Genomic DNA, 19,273 nt, shown 5'->3' with positions numbered 1-19,273 from the left:
TATCAGAACATTTTCACAAACCCGGCCACGTACACACTTGGGATCCCAGATTTAGAGCTGGAAGGGACCGGAGGAGCCGTTAAACATAATCCCCTCATTTCACAGATGAAGAAACTGAGGCACGGAGGTCAATCGGCTAGCCAAGGTCACACACCTAATAAGCATCTGAGGGGATTTAATATCCAGGTTTCTGAAACTTCCGCTCTCGACCCGTTTTCACTTGAGAAATTTTTATGCAGCCTGGGGGCCTGTAGGCATATAAAATGGGTAAGCAAATTTGCTGACAAGAAATCATAATTTTGTGGGCCCAGTATCGTTGGGTGACCCCTTACGAGGCAGGGACCCACAGTTTAAGAAGCTTTAGTCTGGGCCAGGGAGAGGGTGCCAAGAAATAATTGTTGTTGTTGAGTAATTTTTCAGTCAACTCTCTTTGGCCTATTTGGGGTCTCCTCGGCAAAGAGGCTGCAGTGACTTGGTACTTCCTGGTCCAGAAAATTTAATTTCTATTCTTACTGTATCTTTTTAGCAAGTATCTCTTTGTGGAAGCTAAGTGGCGTTAATAATACTAGAGCAGGAAGCACCGTAGTTGGTATCAGGTCAATTCTGTGAGAGCCTCTGCTGTTGGGAATCATAACCAGAGTTGCAAAGCAGCCTTTGTTGATGCAGCTTCTCCTTGTGGATTGGGAATGAAATGAAATAAATTGGAGGCAGAGGGAAGAGGAGAGAGGTCAGAGAGCAGCAACGGCCTCTCAGTCTCCTTGTATCATCATCATCCTCTTACAAGAAGAGATCCGTTCTATAGGCCTGAGTTAGACCTCCAGCAGCCACTGGCAGGTGGCTCCCGTATCACACCCTAAAGCTTCTGCCTTACAATGAATTTATGATGATCGGAGGATAGCTGCCACAGGCACTGCCTCTATGGGGGCTGCCCCCCTCTATAATTTCCTCAGGACACTATGTTTGGTCTCTATGGGAATTAACAAAACAGCTTGGGTCATTTTTGCAGCCACTGAAACTCAGTCCCTACTCGCTGCCACAGATTCTGCTCTGGGGGCCATTTCTTTTCCCCCATCTGCATGGCACAGGATGGATTCTTCGATATGCTTGTTGACTGGTTAATTGACATGGAGACCTGATCCAGCCATGGCCCTCATCCCACCATCAAGCAGCGGTTCCTCTAAAGTCATGCTGCCCCCTTTGCATCAGGATTTCCAATTTATCTCTTTGTACTTTTCTGTACAGCCATCTCTCCTACATCTCTCCTTCCTCCCTCTCTCCCTTTCCTCCTTCCCTCCTTTTCCCCTCCTTTCCTCCTCCCTCCCCTTCCTTCCCTCCTTCCTTCCCTCCCTCCTTCCCTGCTTCCCTCCTTCCTTCCCTCCTTCCTCCCTCCTTCCCTCCCTCCTTCCTTCCTCCCTTCCCTCCTCTTCCTTCCCTCTTCCTTCCCTCCTTCTTTCCTTCCCTCCCTCCTTCCTTCCCTCCCTCCTTCCTTCCCTCCCTCCTTCCTTCCCTCCCTCCTTCCTTCCCTCCTTCCTTCCCTCCTTCCTTCCCTCCTTCCCTTCCCTCCTTCCTTCCCTCCTTCCTTCCCTCCTTCCTTCCCTTCCCTCCCTCCCTCCCTTCCCTCCCTCCCTCCTTCCCTCCCTCCCTCCTTCCCTCCCTCCCTCCTTCCCTCCCTCCCTTCCTTCCCCTCCCTCCTCCTTCCCTTCCCTCCCTCCTCCCTTCCCTCCCTCCTTCCCTCCCTCCCTCCTTCCTTCCCTCCCTCCTTCCTTCCTTCCCTCCTTCCTTCCCTCCCTCCCTCCTTCCCTCCCTCCCTTCCTTCCTTCCCTCCTTCCTTCCTTCCCTCCTTCCTTTCTTCCTTCCCTCCCTCCTTCCCTCCTTCCCTCCCTCCTTCCCTCCTTCCCTCCCTCCCTTCCCTCCTTCCTTCCTTCCCTCCTTCCTTTCTTCCTTCCCTCCCTCCTTCCCTCCTTCCTTCCTTCTCTCCTTCCCTCCCTTCCTTCCTTCTCTCCCTTCCCTCCTTCCTTCCTTCTCTCCTTCCCTCCTTCCTTCCTTTCTCCCTCCCTTTTTTTGTTTTTCCCCTCTCCCATGATTTTTCCCTTTTGCTCTGATTTTTCTCTCCCAACATGAGTCATAAAGCAATGTATATTAAAAATAAATTAACTTACTACAATTTAAAAAAAAAGTTCTGAGCCTAGAGTCAGGAAGACTTCTCTTCCTGAGTTCAAATCTGCCTTCAGACTTTTACTAGCTGCATGATCCTAAATAAATCACTTCACATTGTTTGCCTCAGTTTCCTCATCGGTAAAACAAACTGGAGAAGGAAATGGCCAACCACTCCAGTATCTTTACCAAGAAATCCCCCGATGGGGTCACGTAGAGGTGGACATGACTGAAATGATTGAACAACAACCTACAATCACCTGAAGTCAGGGGTTGCTGACTGCTCTCTAGGATGTTCTCCCGTGAACTTGTGGGTTTCCTTACTCATTGAATGCCCTAGAATATTATTTAATCAGCTGTAATGGCTGTAAGATACTCTCTGAGCCACCAGATGGCATTCTAACTCTTTGAAAGTAGGTATTGTCACCATTATTGAGAAGGCTTGAGCCTTGTTAGGTGATCATTGAGCTGACATCCCAGGTTCAATATTTTATTTTTTTAATTCAATTTTATTTCCTTTTCATGATCAAATCTAGTTCCATAGTTCAATAGCCCCCAATTAAAAAAATGAAACCTCTCCCTCTTTGCTAGCTTGAACTCCCATTTTTCATTCACGGGGAAATATCGTCAATTAGGACCCTGCCCCCAACAACAGCCAGTATTTATATAACACGTAAATTTTGCAAAGTGTTTTTGCACAGGTTGTTTCATTTTATTGGATCCAAAATTCATAGAACTCAAGATTTTCCTATTAATGATGATGTAATGATGAACACAATCAGAGCTGGAAGAAGCAGAAAGAAACAACATAACAATACTTCAAATAACAAGCTGCAGCCTGGGCTTATTTTCCCACCCCACCCCCTCTCCACTACCCTTTTTCCCAGCTGGCCCAAGAGGAAAGAAAGAAGTTTTTGTTGAATTGTTGAATCCTTTCAAGTCAAATGGGACTCTTCATGATCCCATATGGGGTTTTCTTGGCAAAGATACTGGAGTAGTTTGCAATTTCTTTCTTCAGTTCGTTTTACAGATTAGGAAACTGAGGTAAGTATGGTTAAGTGACTTGTTCAGCATCACACAGCTAAAGTCTAAGGCCACATTTGAATTCAGGACTATCTGACTCCAGGTTCAGCACTTTACCCCTATCAAAGGGGTTAGGCAGGTTTAAAAGTAAAGGTACAGAACCTTGAAAAAGAAAGCAAAGGGAGAAAGCAACAGGTCAAAGGCTATGAAAAAACAATTTGCTTTTTTCCGTTTTATTTAATTTAATATTTTTTCCAGTTACATTCAAAACAAAAAGAAATTTTACATTTGTTTTTAAAATTTTTGAGTTCTAGGTTCTTTCCCTTATTCCCACCCACAATTAAGAAACAACATATGAACTTATCCAAAACATTTCCATAATAGTTAAATTGTAAAAAAAAAAAAAACCAACAAAAAAAAAACATAGATCTTCCACCCTAATTAAAATAAAACCCTCCAAAAATTAAGTTTAAAAAAAGAAAGAGAAAAAGAGAGACCGCTTCCATCTGTATTCAGATACAATCAGTTCCTTCTCTGGGTTGGATAGGATTTTTCATCCTAAGTCCTTCAGACTGGTTATGGATGATTGTACTACTGGAAATAGCAAAGTCATTCATAGCCAGTCATCCCAGAACATTGCTATCACTTTGTACAGAATACATTTCACTTTGCTTAAGTTCTTAGAAGACTTTTCAGTTGTTTTTTTTTTTTTCTTCTGAGAGCATCCTGCTCATCATTTCCCCCAGAACAATAATATTTCATCACAAACACACCACAGTTTATTGAATCATTCCCCAATTGATGGGCATCTTCCATTTTTTTTGGCCTGAAAAGAGAGTTGCTATGAATATTTTTTGTACATGTGGGTTATTTTCCCTTTTTCCCCTCAAAATCTCTTTTGTTGTTCATATCTAGTTGTGGTTTTGTTAGGTCAAAGGATATGTGTGAATTTACAGCACTTCAGGCACAGATCATATCTTTTGATCACTTATCAATTGGGGTATGGTTCTTACTTTCTATTAATTTGACTCAGTTCCTTCTATGTTTGAGAAATGAGGTTGAAAAGGCAAATTTCAAAAGAATAGGGGTAAGCTATCAACAACCATAGGAAGAAATGCACTAAATAATAAGAAATGCAAATTAAAACAGTTTTGAGGTAATATTTCAGAGCTACCAGATAACAAAAAAGGAAAATGGAAAGGCTGTGGGAGGATAGGCACATTAATACTTTCTTGGAAATATGAAGTGATCCAAATTCTGGAAAGCAATTAAAAACTAAACTATACACTTTGACCCATAAATCAATAAAAACTTATTAATCACAAAGTGATGGGAATATAAAGAAAGCTTTGACCAACTAGAACTGGCTAGTTAGGTCCCCGCGAGGCAGCTACTACCACTCACAGGTTGGTTTTTGTCCTTCATTATCCAAGAGGGTGGTGACAGCAGGGAAGTGACGCTATGACATGCAAGGGAGTTGGATTTAAGGGAGGATGAGTTGTGCACCAGCTCACTCTCTCCTCCAGAGCCACCTGGGTCCAGTGGGAAGATATAAATCAGGATGGAGTGGAGATGGCCCCCAATATAACGCGGACCTCGACCTTTTAAACTAAGATCTTTTCCAGCTTTCGGTTTGTCTGGGGCAGCACCCATTCAGTGAGCAAGGCTAGAATCAAGAAAGGCTTCTTGTAAAAGGTACAATAGGAGCTGAGATTTGACAAAAACTAGTAGAGAAGGCAACAAGGAGGAAGAGGAAGGACAGTGCTCCAGGCCCAAGGACAGCCGAGGGAAATAGGCAGTTAAGATATGGAACGTGGCCAGAAGGCTGACATTATTGGATCACAGAGACAAATTGGGTGTGAGGGGAGCTGTAGCTTATATAGATTTTAATAGAGGATTTGATAAATGTACTTTCATGCTCTTCCTAGGCAAAGATAGAGAATTATGGAGTTGGTCAGGGACTCTTGGCCTTTTTGGTGTCTTGGGCCCTTTTTCTGGGGCAACCCACAGACCCTTTCTCAGAAAGCTGTTGATCATAAATGAAACCAATTATACTGAAGTACAAATACAGTACAGGCTGCTTGTTTGTTTGGTTTTTTTAATCCACCAATGATGGTTTAGGATCCCCTGAACTAGAGTTAGGCTGGCTGAATGACTGCTTTTTTTTTTTTTTTTTTTTTTTTTTTTTTTTTACTGGCATGGAGGCTAGTCTGTAGGTGGTTTATCCCCTCTAAGGGAAGGAGCTACAAGAAGGAACAGTAACTTCCCTGCAGTGGAGCCCTGGCTTTTAAACAGCACCTCCAGGAGATGGCAGAGCACCCAGGAGAGAAGGGAGGAGAAAAAGAAGGAAAGGGGGAAAAGGAATGGCACAGCAGGGAGGGAGATATGGACCAGCACCTAGACCTGCCCCTTTGCTGGTCTGTGAATGAGTCTGAGAAGGTCCTAAGAAAGGTGACTCTGCCAGAAAGGTGGGACTTAGCCCCGAGTTTCTTCTTGCAGGGAGTTGCCACCTGGGATAGTATATAACATTTGGAGAACCACATTGGATCCTGGGAAGTCAGAGAGTTCTGTGCAATGTGTGTGTGTGTGTGTGTGTGTGTGTGTGTGTGTGTGTATGTGTGAGAGAGACAGAGACAGAGAGAAAGACAGAGACAGAGAGAGAGAGAGTGGGTGGTGTGTGAGTGAGAGGACTAATGAAACTTTTTAGTCAGTGTTTTGTTAGCCTGAGTGCTTGCCTGGGGATCTTAGAGACCCCAACTTCACTCTGCTATTTCCAGAGGAAACTCCAAGGCGTGAGCCATGGGGCTGTGAGGGATGTAGAAGACCCTTACCCAAAATGATTACTCAGAGATCACTCAGTAGAAGGCAGAAAAGTTGTTTATTGAAAATCTCCAGAGGATGAGCCGTCCTATCACGAAGAGAAAGCTCATGGTAGGAGGGCTAAAGAAGTAGTATAGATACACAGCTTTCATACAAGAAATTTCATCACAAGTAAGAACGCATTGAGAAGGGGAGGGGGAGGCATCTGATTGACTGTTGCTATTCGGAGAGATAGGAATGGAAGATTTCTGTTTCCCCCAAATCTCCCAGGCCTTCAGGCTTCATCAAGCAGACAGTGGTCCCACTAAGAGACTAAATACCAATAAATGTCAAATACTGATAAATGGCATCAGCTCAGGTTAAGTAAATATGTTTCTAACTGGCCAAGGCTCAAGTAAATATGGGCCTGCACATGTTGTACATAGGGGAAACATAGAAATAATGAAAATAAAATACAGAAAGAGGATTCATACGTTCCTGTAAGTTCTTCACCTTGTCTCTATTCCACAGAGGGTTATTATTAAGGAGCCTGCAGCTGTAACTCTTGTCTGGGGGATCTTAGAATTATGTCTCTGGGCCAGAGGGAAGGCATCGTTACTGTACCTTATTATACTAAGGTGCCAGATGCCAACTTGCACTTGTGTTCCTTGGGCTTGTGCCTGTGACAAGAATGACCTTTTCTCCCCCTTTGGTCTCTCTTCCCCAGTTGTGCTCTTGGTAAGACCTAGCTTGTTGGTGATCCCATCTCAGCTTTCTGTGAGCCAATGTGGTACCTCAGCACTCGACTGAATGTGTCTCTGCAAAGTTATCAGGGATCTTTTTTTTTTTTTTTTTTGGCTGAGGCAATTGGGGTTAAGTGACTTGCCCAGGGTCACACAGCCAGGAAGTGTTAAGTGTCTGAGGCCAGATTTGAACTCAGGGGGTCTTGGGCTAGACCAAACAACCACAAATTGTACAGCTTGCCTGGATGGATTCTAGACTGATTCCACAAAGTGATTCCAGGAGTGGGGTGTTAGAAGTGAACTCATGACTAAGTTGTCAACAGTGGGGACCAGGTAGGATTAGGGGAAGCAGTAGGTGAGAATAGTGGTCTCCCTATTGTGACCCCTGAAAGGTGAAAGAAGATAAGGGTTAGGGGAGCAGGGAAGAATGAGATAAGGGCTACAATATCAGAGCACGTCAGACTCTGAAAAGCTGGCCCGGGGGCCGGGGAGCACCCCCTTTCCTTGCTTTATGTCTGTAGTTTGAGCATCAACCTTAACCTGGAGGATTTAGTGGGTGGGGTGAAGTGAAGGTAGGAATGATTCTTCCATCTCTAAGAATACAGAAAAGATGGATACCAGAGAGAACAAAGCAAACCCAAGGGCAGTTAGCTCAAGGTTTTCAATCTCCATGTTTGTCAGAGGACATTTGCTATTAGATTATTGTTTGTCTATAAATTAAGAGTCAATGTGACTTCTTTAAACAAAGTGGGAAGAGCAAAAAGGCTAGAGGGAAAAAAACAAGACAAAATACAATTCTCTGGTTTCTCTCTCTCTCTCTCTCTCTCTCCCTCTCCCTCTCCCTCTCCCTCTCCCTCTCCCTCTCCCTCTCCTTCTCCCTCTCCTTCTCCTCCCTCTGTCTCTCTCTCTCCTTTCTCTCTGTCTCTCTGTCTCCCTCTCTTGTCTCTCTGTCTTTCTCTCTCTTCTCCCTCTGTCTCTCTGTCTTTCTCTCTGTTTCTCTATCTCCTCTCTCTGTCTCTCTCTGTCTCTGTCTCTCTCTCTTTCTCCTCCCTCTGTCTCTCAGTCTTTCTCTCTGTCTCTTTCTCTTCTTTCTCTCTGTCTCTCTGTCTCTGTCTCTTTCTCTCTCTTCTCCTTCTGTCTCTCTGTCTCCTCTTTCTCGTCTCTCTCTGTCTCTCTCTGTCTCTCTCTCTCTCTTCTCCCTCTCTCTCTCTCTCTTTCTGTCTCCCTCTCTCCTCTCTCTGTCTCTGTCTCTCTTCTCCCTCTGTCTCTCTCTCTGTCTCTATGTCTTTTTCTCTGTCTCTCTGTCTCCTCTCTCTGTCTCTCTTTCTCTCTCTCTCTCTCCCTCTCCCTCTCCCTCTCCTTCTCCCTCTCCTCCCTCTGTCTCTCTCTCTCCTTTCTCTCTGTCTCTCTCTCTCCCTCTCTTGTCTCTCTGTCTTTCTCTCTCTTCTCCCTCTGTCTCTCTGTCTTTCTCTCTGTTTCTCTGTCTCCTCTCTCTGTCTCTCTCTGTCTCTGTCTCTCTCTCTCTCTCTTTCTCCTCCCTCTGTCTCTCACTCTGTCTCTCTGTCTTTCTCTCTGTCTCTTTCTCTTCTTTCTCTCTGTCTCTCTGTCTCTGTCTCTTTCTCTCTCTTCTCCTTCTGTCTCTCTGTCTCCTCTTTCTCGTCTCTCTCTGTCTCTCTCTGTCTCTGTCTCTCTCTTCTCCCTCTCTCTCTCTCTCTCTCTTTCTGTCTCCCTCTCTCCTCTCTCTGTCTCTCTGTCTCTGTCTCTCTCTCTCTTCTCCCTCTGTCTCTCTCTCTGTCTGTATGTCTTTCTCTCTGTCTCTCTGTCTCCTCTCTCTCTCTGTCTCTCTTTCTCTCTCTCTCTCTCCCTCTCTCTCTTTCTCTTTCTCTCTCTGCATACTGAAGTGGTTCAGAACTAAGTGCTTCAGGAAAACAAAGACACTGTCATGATACTCTAATGGATTTATGGTTCTGATGGACCAGTTCTAGATTTCAAAGGCTAGAAATACATCCTTATACTTTTTAAAAAGCTTTTTATTTTCAAAACATATGCATAATTTTCAACATTCACCCTTGCAAAACTTCGTGTTCCAATTTTTTTTCTCCCTCCTTTCTCCTTACTCCTCCCCCAGATAGCAAGTAATCCAATATAGGTTAAACATGTTCAATTCTTCTATACAGATTTCCACAATTATCTTGCTGCTCAAGAAAAATCAGATCAAAAAGACAAAAATGAGAACGTCATCAAATTGCAAGCAAAAAATAACAAAAAGAATGAAAATGCTATTCTGTGATCCACACTCGGTTCCCACAATCCTCTCTCTGGGTGCAGATGGCTCTCTCCATCACAAGACCATTGGAACTCAGACGTAATACTTCTTAAATGGAATGTTCCCGATTCATTGATTATACACAAACCACGGACGGCATGTACAGAAAAGACAAAAGGGTGCACGTGCTAGTTGGCTCTGCTAGGTGCCTCTCCTTTCTCAGCTGTTGATTTGGATCCCCAGCAGGTAAAGCAGCCCAGGTGGAATTGCAGGTAAAACAGCTCTCTCCATTACAGGCTACATTGAAGTAGGTGAGGTGCTGATGGGTAGGGATAGGCCCTGGACTTGGGAGTTCCTGGGTGAGGGAAATCCCTCTCTAAAGGTGGGTGGGCAGTATTGGAGAGTTTCCTTGAGCACTGACACGTTAAATGGCTTGTCCAGGGTCCCACAGCCAAAATTCAGAGATGAGACTGGAAGCCAGGACTCCTTGCATCAAAGACTGCTCTCTATCCATGACATTATATTATTTTGTTTCTCTTTGAAGATAACTTATAGATGATTGAGTCTTGCTTTCATTGAAGGCATTGGAGTTTATGAGGTAGACTCTCTCAGTCCTGTTGGGTAGGAAGGAAGAAAGGAAATAAGTATCTATTAAATACTTCCTATGTGCCAAGCACTGTGCTAAGTTGTGGGAATACAGATATGGTGTCCCTAATACCTTGAGGGGATTGGGAGTGCAGAACCCCTGAGATCTGGAAATTTATGTAAAAGATTTTGCTTCTTCCTTCATACCAGAGAAGAAATCTGAATTATTATGGCATTAAAAGATAAAATATGTTGATGTTATGTAATACTTTACATACATTTTATGTATTTCTGGGTTTTTAAACTTTTTCAATGTCTTCTTCTGGTCTTCACGTGTGACTTCTGCAAAATTCCCCCAAATTCCCATTTAATTTTTAAATGCTGATCTGCTATATATGGAACCAGCAAAAAGAAAACAAGTTCCTGTCCTCAAGGAGCTTCTGTTCTCCAAAGGAAGCTGAAAAGGCTCAGAGAGAGAGCATGATTATGAAGTCTGAAGGCCAGATGGAAGATGAATCTAGGTTAAACCGAGCCCTTCCATAAAACAGAGGCTCCAGGAAGAACTCACCAATGGGAGAAGGCGTGTATGTGGGGGAAGGAGGAATATTCCAGGGTGAATAGCCATAGGACTTAAGGGAAATTCCAGGATGGGTCAGAATAGAGAAAAACACAAGGTTCTGATCCAGAAGACTGAAGATCAGGTGGGAGGGAATGTACTACTTGTTACCCTTATCATCACATCATGATCTGGGCTAAAGTGTTTATTATGGCCAGCGACATAAATTGGCAGTTCTGAAAAATTGCTGACCTTTCTTCCAAATCCAGTAGAACCAAAGGAGTTTGGTCTAAAAGATCAATGTATGATTTTTAGCTCCAGAACTGGCTTAAATTTAATGCCATTTTAGTCATATACTCCCTTTCTCATGTTACATTTTTTATTATAGCTTTTTATTGACAAAACATATGCGTGGGTAATTTTTCAGCATTGACCCTTGCAAAACCTTCTGTTCCAAAATTTCCCCTCCTTCTCCCAACCCCCTCCCCTAGATGGCAGGTAGTCCCATACATGTTAAACATGTTAAAGTATGTTTACATTAAAATGTTACATTTTACATTAAACTTCTCTGTAGCAATGATGGAAAAGTTTACTATTTCTATGCATTCCCAAATCCACAGGGATAAAAGCATAGGGGTGAAATCATTCTGTTTTATTTCTTATTCTGAGAACTTCATCTCTGATTTGATTTGATTTGATTTTTCAAACAGATTTGGTCATTACTATACTACATTTTCTTTGAAAAAAAAAGCTATGCTCTACAGAAATGGAATAAAGACACAATTTAAAACAGATCTGGAATATGGTAAATTACTATGCTACTTTTTCTTTTCTTTTTTTTTTAATGATCCTTTATTTTTCCAAATACATGCAAAGATATTCACCTTTGCAACATTCAACTTTTTGTTCCAAATTTTTCTTCCTTTCCTCCCTTCTCCCCATTCCACAAGACACCAAGCAATCTGATATAAGTTAAACATGTGCAATTCTTCTAAGAATATTTCCATATTCATCAAAAGTTGGAAAAAAAAATCAGATCAAAAGGGGAAAAAACTCAAGAAAGGAAAAAACCCCAAGCAAACAACAAAATAGGTGAAAATACTATGCTTTGATCTACATTTTCTTTATAAAAAAGCCTTGCTTTACAGAAGTGGAATAAAGAAACAGAATTTTTAAAATTAAAGAATTTATACATAAATTAATATTTATAAAATAATTAAATCAGAAACAATTAGGCAGTTCTGTGTAATGTTCTCTGGTTCAGTTTCCTTGGGGTCTCTGGGACAGCCTTTGTTTCTGTTTAGTAATCACCACAAGAACAGCCTGGAGTTAAAGTCCAAATCCTTTATTATCTCCTTGGGTGATGCTGGCCAGCTTTCTGGAGAGCCTTTCAGACGGGCCTTGCTCTCAGTGGGGCAGTGCAGGAGGCCAGGCCAGCCACCAGGAGCCTGACTGAAGGTGAAATGACTTTCTGTCTCCCTGGCTCCGAGAGCTTCTAGTGCACTTGTCTTCTCTAGCTCTCTCTCTGGGCCTGTGAGAGCTTAAGCTCCTGCCTCCAGTTTCTTGTCTTCTCTGCCCCTGAATCAGTCTGGCTGAGGCTCCCAGCTTATATGCTCTACACTGAGTATAAACCAATCATTCTATCACTAGGAAACCATTATTTGCTGTAAGATTAAACTAAAAATTAAAAAAATTAAAACTATATAACCATTGTCTCTATCAATTCCACTTAGCACCTTGTAAGAATCCTTTGTTTCAGTTCAGAGTTCTGGCCCATAACAGTCCTGAGCTGTCCACGAAGAAAAAGGATTTATCCTGCCTATAATTTGTCTATAGTTGTCTCTTTCAGTAGACTGGGAGCTTCTTGAAGGCAAGCTGCTTTTGACCCTTTTTATATCCCCAGGGTTTAGCACAGCCCCTATCCTCCAGTAGGTGGACACTTAATAAACCCTAGTCCACGACATGACTTGAAAATCATCTTATTTTATCGCAGGAAATCAAAACCACAACTATAAAGTTATGGAGCCTGTCAGGAAGCCACAGACTTTGATCTTGAAATTGTGGAGAAGGTTCTGAGAAAACATGAACTGGCAAAAAGTGGGGCGTTCACTTCCCTGCCCACAATGCACTGTTACAAAGGACCATTGTTCCTTTCCTTTTTTTTTTTTTTTTTTTTTTTTAATTTAATAGCCTTTTATTTACAGGATTTATACATGGGTAACTTTACAGCATTAACAACTGCCAAACCTCTTGTTCCAATTTTTCACCTCTTACCCCCCCCCCCCCCTCCCTAGATGGAAGGATGACCAGTAGATGTTAAATATATTAAAATATAACTTAGATACACAATAAGTATACATGACCAAAACATTATTTTGCTGTACAAAAAGAATCAGACTCTGAATTATTGTACAATTAAGCTTTGAAGGAAATCAAAAATGCAGGTGGGCATAAATATAGGGATTGGGAATTCAATGTAATGGTTTTAGTCATCTCCCAGAGTTATTTTCTGGGCATAGCTAGCTCAGTTCATTACTGCTCCATTAGAAATGATTTGGTTGATCTCGTTGCTGAGGATGGCTGATCCATCAGAACTGGTCATCATCTAGTATTGTTGTTGAAGTATATAATGATCTCCTGGTCCTGCTCATTTAACTCAGCATCAGTTCGTGTAAGTCTCTCCAGGCCTTTCTGAAATCATCCTGTTGGTCATTTCTTACAGAACAGTAATATTCCATAATATTCATATACCACAATTTATTCAGCCATTCTCCAACTGATGGGCATCCATTCAGTTTCAGTTTCTAGCCACTACAAAAGGGCTGCCACAAACATTCGTGCACATACAGGTCCCTTTCCTTCTTTATAATCTCTTTGGGATATAATCCCAGTAGTAACACTGCTGGATCAAAGGTATCACAGTTTGATAACTTTTTGAGCATAGTTCCAAACTACTCTCCAAAATGGTTGGACCCGTTCACAACTCCACCAACAATGCATCAATGTCCCAGTTTTCCCGCATCCCCTCCAACAATCATCATTATTTTTTCCTGTCATCTTAGCCAATCTGACAGGTGTAGTGAGTATCTTAGAGTTGTCTTAATTTGCATTTCTCTGATTATTAATGACTTGGAGCATCTTTTCATATGACTAGAAATAGTTTCCATTTCTTCATCTGAGAATTGTCTGTTCATATCCTTTGACCATTTTCAATTGGAGAATGGCTTGATTTTTATAAATTAGAGTTAATTCTCTATATATTTTGGAAATGAGGCCTTTATCAGAACCTTTGACTGTAAAAATATTTTCCCAGTTTATTGCTTCCCTTCTAATCTTGTCTGCATTAGTTTTGTTTTGTACAAAACTTTTCAGTTTGAGTATAATCAGAAATTTTCTATTTTGTGATCAGTAATGATCTCTAGTTCTGTTTTGGTCATAAAGACCTTCCCTTCCACAGGTCTGAGAGGTAAACTATCCTGTGTTCCTCTAATTTATTAATAATTTCATTCTTTATACCTAGGTCCATGAACCCATTTTGACCTTATCTTGGTGTCTGGACGTTAAGTATGGATCAATGCCTAGTTTCTGCCATATTAGTTTCCAATTTTCCCAGCAATTTTTATCAAACAGTAAGTTCTTATCCCAAAAGCTGGGATCTTTGGGTTTATCAAAGACTAGGTTGCTATATTTGTTGACTGTTTGTCCTTGAACCTAATCTATTCCACTGATCAACTAATCTATTCCTTAGCCAATACCAAATAGTTTTGGTAACTGCTGCTCTATAATATAATTTTAGATCTGGTACAGCTAAGCCACCATCATTTGATTTTTTCATTAATTCCCTTGAAATTCTTGACCTTTTGTTTTCCATATGAACTTTGTTGTTATTTTTCTAGGTCATTAAAATAGTTTTTAGGGAGTCTGATTGGTATAGCGCTAAATAAATAGATTAGTTTAGAGTAATATTGTCATCTTTATTATATTTAGCTCTCCCTATCCAAGAGCATTTAATATTTTCAATTAGTTAGATCAGACTTAATTTGTGTGAAAAGTGGTCTGTAATTTTCCTCATAAAGTTTCTGATTTTCCCTTGGCAGATAGATTCCTAAATATTTTATATTATCAGTAGTTACTTTAAATGGAATTTCTCTTTGTAACTCTGACTGTTGGATTTTGTCTGTGATATATAAGAATGCTGATGACTTATGTGGGTTTATTTTATAACCAGCAACTTTGCTAAAGTTGTGGATTATTTCTAATAACTTTTTAGCAGAATCTCTGGGATTCTCTAAGTATACCATCATGTCATCGGCAAAGAGTGATAATTTGGCTTCCTCATTGCCTATTCTTATTCCTTTAATCTTTTTCTCAGCTCTTATTGCTATAGCTAGTGTTTCTCATTGTTCCTTTCCTTAAGGAAAGGGCTAAGATCCCAGGATCCTGCCTACACTTTTAATGGAAGTTAAAAAATGAATTTCCAGTCACTTTAGCTTACTTTGGGTCCTGGACAGACGGATCCATAAACAAAGCTTCAGTGAAATGTGTACTTTTAGTAACTATGACAACCCTAAGACACTTTAACTAAATGGTGCCTCTGGGCCTGGAGCCAGGAAAACCCAAGTTTGAATCCAGCCTCAGACACTGACTGGTTGTATGACCCTGAACAATTCATTTAACCTCTGGCTGATTCTGTTTCTCCAACTGTTAAATGGAGATAATAAGAACATCTATCTTTTAGTGTAGTTGTGAGAATAAAATGAGATGATGTTTGTAAAAATCCCTCATAAATTTAAAAGTGCCACAGGGGTATTAGCTATTATTGATATGAATAAAAACTCCGACTTTTACTTGGAAGTTTTATGAAACCAGAAGATCCTTGTACATGGCAACAACAAGACTATACAATGATCAATTCTGATGGACGTGGCTCTCTTCAACAATGAGGTGATTCAGATCAGTCCCAATGATCTTGTGATGGAGAGAGCCATCTGCACCCAGAGAGAGAACTGTGGGAACTGAGGGTGGGTCATAACTTTTCACTTCTTTTGCTGTTGTTTGCTTGCATTTTATTTTCTTTCTCATTTTTTTCTTTTTGATTTAATTTTTCTTGTGCAGCACAATAATTGTATAAATATATATGTCTATATTGGATCTAATATATATTTTTACCATTTAACATGTATTGGACTACCTGCCTTCTAAGGGAGGGGATGGGGGGAAGGAAGGGAAAAATTGGAACACAAGGTTTTGCAAGGGTTAATGTTGAAAAATCACCTTGCATATGTTTTGAAAAGTAAAAGCTTTAATTAAAAAAGGATTAAAAAAGGGAAAAAAGGGTGAATGTTGAAATTACCATTGTGTATATTTGGAAATAAACAGGTATTATTTTAAAAAAAGAAAACAAAGGACAAACAAGAATAACTGCAGTTTGCATACATTTCTAAATAAGTAAATAGATACATTTGGGTGAGTGATCAAAAAGTTTTTCTGTAGGGCTTATTTGAAAAACATGAAGGCCATTGATAAAAATTGCTGGAGCAGCTTGTGGGCATAATGGTTAGAGGCATAGGCCCAGAATTAGGAAGACCTGAATCCAAATCTTTCTCCTCCATTTGTTAGCTGTGTGAGTCTGGGAAAGTCAATCTCTTCTAGCCTCAGTTTCCCTATATTTAATGGGATGATAGGTCTTAGCTTCCGAGATTGTTTGGAGGGTCAAAGAGGTAACATAGGGAAAGCATTTTATCAACTTTAAAGTATTACATAAATACTGATTATTATTGATTACAAAATTAAAAAGCTCAGAGCCAAATACAGATGCTCGAGGCTCTTCAGTAGAGACCTCCCACCAAGCTGTCATTAAACCATTAATAAGATGTCTTTGAGTTTGGCCACTTAACCAATCCCAAATCCATCTAATTACACGATTGTCTAATACGTATCCCTCTATTTCCCCAGAACAATTTATTATACTTTATTAGATACTTTATTCAAATCTGAATACAGATACTTTATTAGAAGCTTCACAAAAATCTAGATAAACTGATAGTTTGGCTCATTTGTGAACTGGGGATACAACTGCTTGACCTCCTAGCTACCGAGATTGGTGTGAAGAAGGTGCTTTGTAAACCAAGTGTTACAGAAGGAGGTTGTTGCTGTATTCAGACAAACAAATTTGCCTTGTCTAGTTGTTATATTTGCACTCACTTGTTTACATACTGTATCTTTCCATAAGAATGAAGGTTCTCTGGGGGCAGAGGCAGGTCCCCTTTTTCTTTAGGGCCTTTCCCAAAGCTTTTATTAAGTGATAACTGTATTTAGGATAGAAATATAAGGGAAACTCCTGCCCTCAAGGAGCATCCATTCTAATGACAGAGATACCACATAAAAAGATAAAAGGGAGTTAGAAAGCAGGAGGGGATGGCATATACATGTTGAAATATCATTGGAAAACTTGGTGGTCTAGCTCTGGGTAAGACAAAGGGAGTTTGCCCATCAGAGACTAGGGCCTTAGGGTCAATGAGAAGAGGATGAGGAGGATGGTCTGATACTGGCCTGATATATAATAAGGAGAAAACCCATGTCTCAGAGCCCAGGATTCACTGGATGCAATTTTCTTGTTTTTTTTTTTTTTTTTTTACCCAGGGTCACACAGCCAGGAAGTATTAAGTGTCTGAGGTCAAATTTGAACTCAGGTCCTCCTGACTTCAGAGCTGGGGGTCTATCCACTGCACCACCTAGTAATTACCTGTGCTCCATTCTGTAAGCCTGGGCAGCCATCTGGACAGACTGGTGTTAGTCCTCTCCTTAAAGCCATTCCCTTGGTCGGGCTTCTTTCTGAGGCTCTTGGGGCGGGGGAGGAACTTAGCCCTTCTCTGTACCTTCACTCTGCGTTCCCCTGTAGCTCCCAGCAGCTGGAGCAGCCCCTGTTCTGCCTCTGGAGTTCACCTGGCTGCCCATCACTGCTGCCCCTCTCCTCATCTCCCAGCACATGTCATAGGCTGCTTTCTTTCCCAGAGAGCCAGAGCTACTCCCCGATTTGGGCTCAATCACGGGAATCTCCAGGTTAAAGTCCTTCCCCCCCAGCTTTCTTGGGATGACTTTCCCACCAGCCTTAATGCTTTCCACGAGGGAGTATTTGGATTATTGCTGTAGAAATGCACTGGGGGCTGGGCTGGCAGGGTGAGTATCCCCACCACTCTCTCTCTTTCCTCCCTCCTCCTCCATCACCAAATTTCAGTTTGAAGGACACTTATGGCCGGGTATTCCAACCATTGCTGGGTTTCCCACTCATCTTGAGTGCTTGTTTGGGATTTAAGGGATCTCCAGTTCCATTCTGATGTTTCCAAAGGAAAGTCCAAGGTATGAACCATAGGTAATTAATTATGAGGAACCTTCGGAAATAACTGGGCCAGAGGGAAGGCTTTATCACTTTATCTTATTATTACTTTAAGATACGGCCCTGCCAGAGTGCCAAGGGCTAACTGACAGTTGTGTGCCTTGGGCTTGTGCCTGTGACGAGAATGGACCTCTCCACTGGTTGAGCTCTAGCCAGGTTTGTTCAGAGGCACATGGCATTCCCATCTCGGCTTTCCGAAATCTAACTTTGGAGCTCATCACTTAACTGAGATTGCCCTCTGCAAGGTTATCAGTGATCTTTTCATTGCCAAATCTGACGGCCTTTTTTCAGTCCTCATCCTTTTTGAGCTCCTGCAGCCTTGATCTTTTCTTTTTCTTTTTAAAATGTTTTAGCTTTTTATTATCAAAACATATGCAATTTTCAACATTCACAGTTGAAAAACTTTGTGTTCTATTTAACATGTATTGATCTACCTGCCATCTAGGGGAGGGGGTGGGGGAAGGGAGGGGAGAAGTTGGAACAGAAGTTTTTGCAAGGGTCATTGTTGAAAAATTACCCACGCATACGTTTTGTCAATAAAAAGCTATAATAAAAAATAAACTACCAAAAAACCCCACAACTCTGTATTCCCAATTTTTCTCCCTGTCTTTTCCATCCCCTCTTAGACAGTATGTTAAACAAATATGATTCCTCTATATTTCCACCCTTATTGTGATGCAAAAGAAAAAATCAGATCAATAAGGAAAGAAAATGAGAAAGAAAACAAGAAGCAAGCAAACAACAACAAAAAATGAAAATATGATGTTATGTTGATCACTTTTCTGCCTGAATATTGGGTTCTCTTGGGTTTTCATGACACTGCTGTCTGCTGGTTCAGCTCTTACCTATCTGATTGCTTCTTCTCAGTTACTTTTGTGGCTCATCCTCCATACCCTGACTCCTGTGGGCATTCATTATTGCAATAATGGAAATGGAAAGGAAAAAACAAACTGATGAATTTACAATGACCAAGTGTGGCCAACCAGAGAAGAGTTGAGATGTGCTCCTGGATCCTTTTTCTTTGCAGAGGCAGGATGATAATAAGAACAATGTTATTATCAATAGGTAACATTTATAGAGAGCTTTAAGGGTTGCAAAAAGGTTTACAAATATAATTTTATCTGATCCTCACAACTCTAGGAGGCAGGTGCTATTATTATTCCCTCTTGGTCGATGAGGAGTTGTTGCTGAGTAGGTAAGTAACTTGGATAGGGTCACCCAGCCGGCAAACTCTCTCCCTCCCCCACTGGTGGGGGATGTTCGCTGCCTCCGAGTATGGGGGGCTGCTGTAGGGAGCAAGAGTTGGACTGGTTCTGGTTGCTTTGGCAGACCCATGAGCAGTGGGAGACAGTTACAGCCAGAAAGAGGCTTGTTCTCAGCAGCGACCTCCCGACAATTAAGAGATGCTCCCAAGTGAAATGTTCTGCTCAGGAGGAGGTAGGTTTTCCCCGGATCGGGGGCTTCAAGCAGAAGCTGGGGACCATTTGTTGGAAACACGAAGCACCAGAAATCTCACTGCTGAGCTCGTTGCACTACAAGGAGATCAGAGGCAGAGCAGCAGCAATAGTCAGGGTAGCTGAGAACCAGGAACAAGTCACCTAATGACTGGGGGATGGCGAAGAGCAATTGTGGCCGGACGGATTCACTGTGAGATGGCTGCGGAGCCATGAGGATCACGGGCGGCCGGGCTGACTCCGGCCCTGGACTCCGAGGAGGGTGAACGAGCGCTTCCCGAAGTCACTAAGAACCCT

This window comes from Sarcophilus harrisii, chromosome 4 (genome assembly GCF_902635505.1).
Source record: "Sarcophilus harrisii chromosome 4, mSarHar1.11, whole genome shotgun sequence".
Classification (NCBI taxonomy): Eukaryota; Metazoa; Chordata; class Mammalia; order Dasyuromorphia; family Dasyuridae; genus Sarcophilus; species Sarcophilus harrisii.
This window is presented reverse-complemented; position numbering follows the sequence as displayed.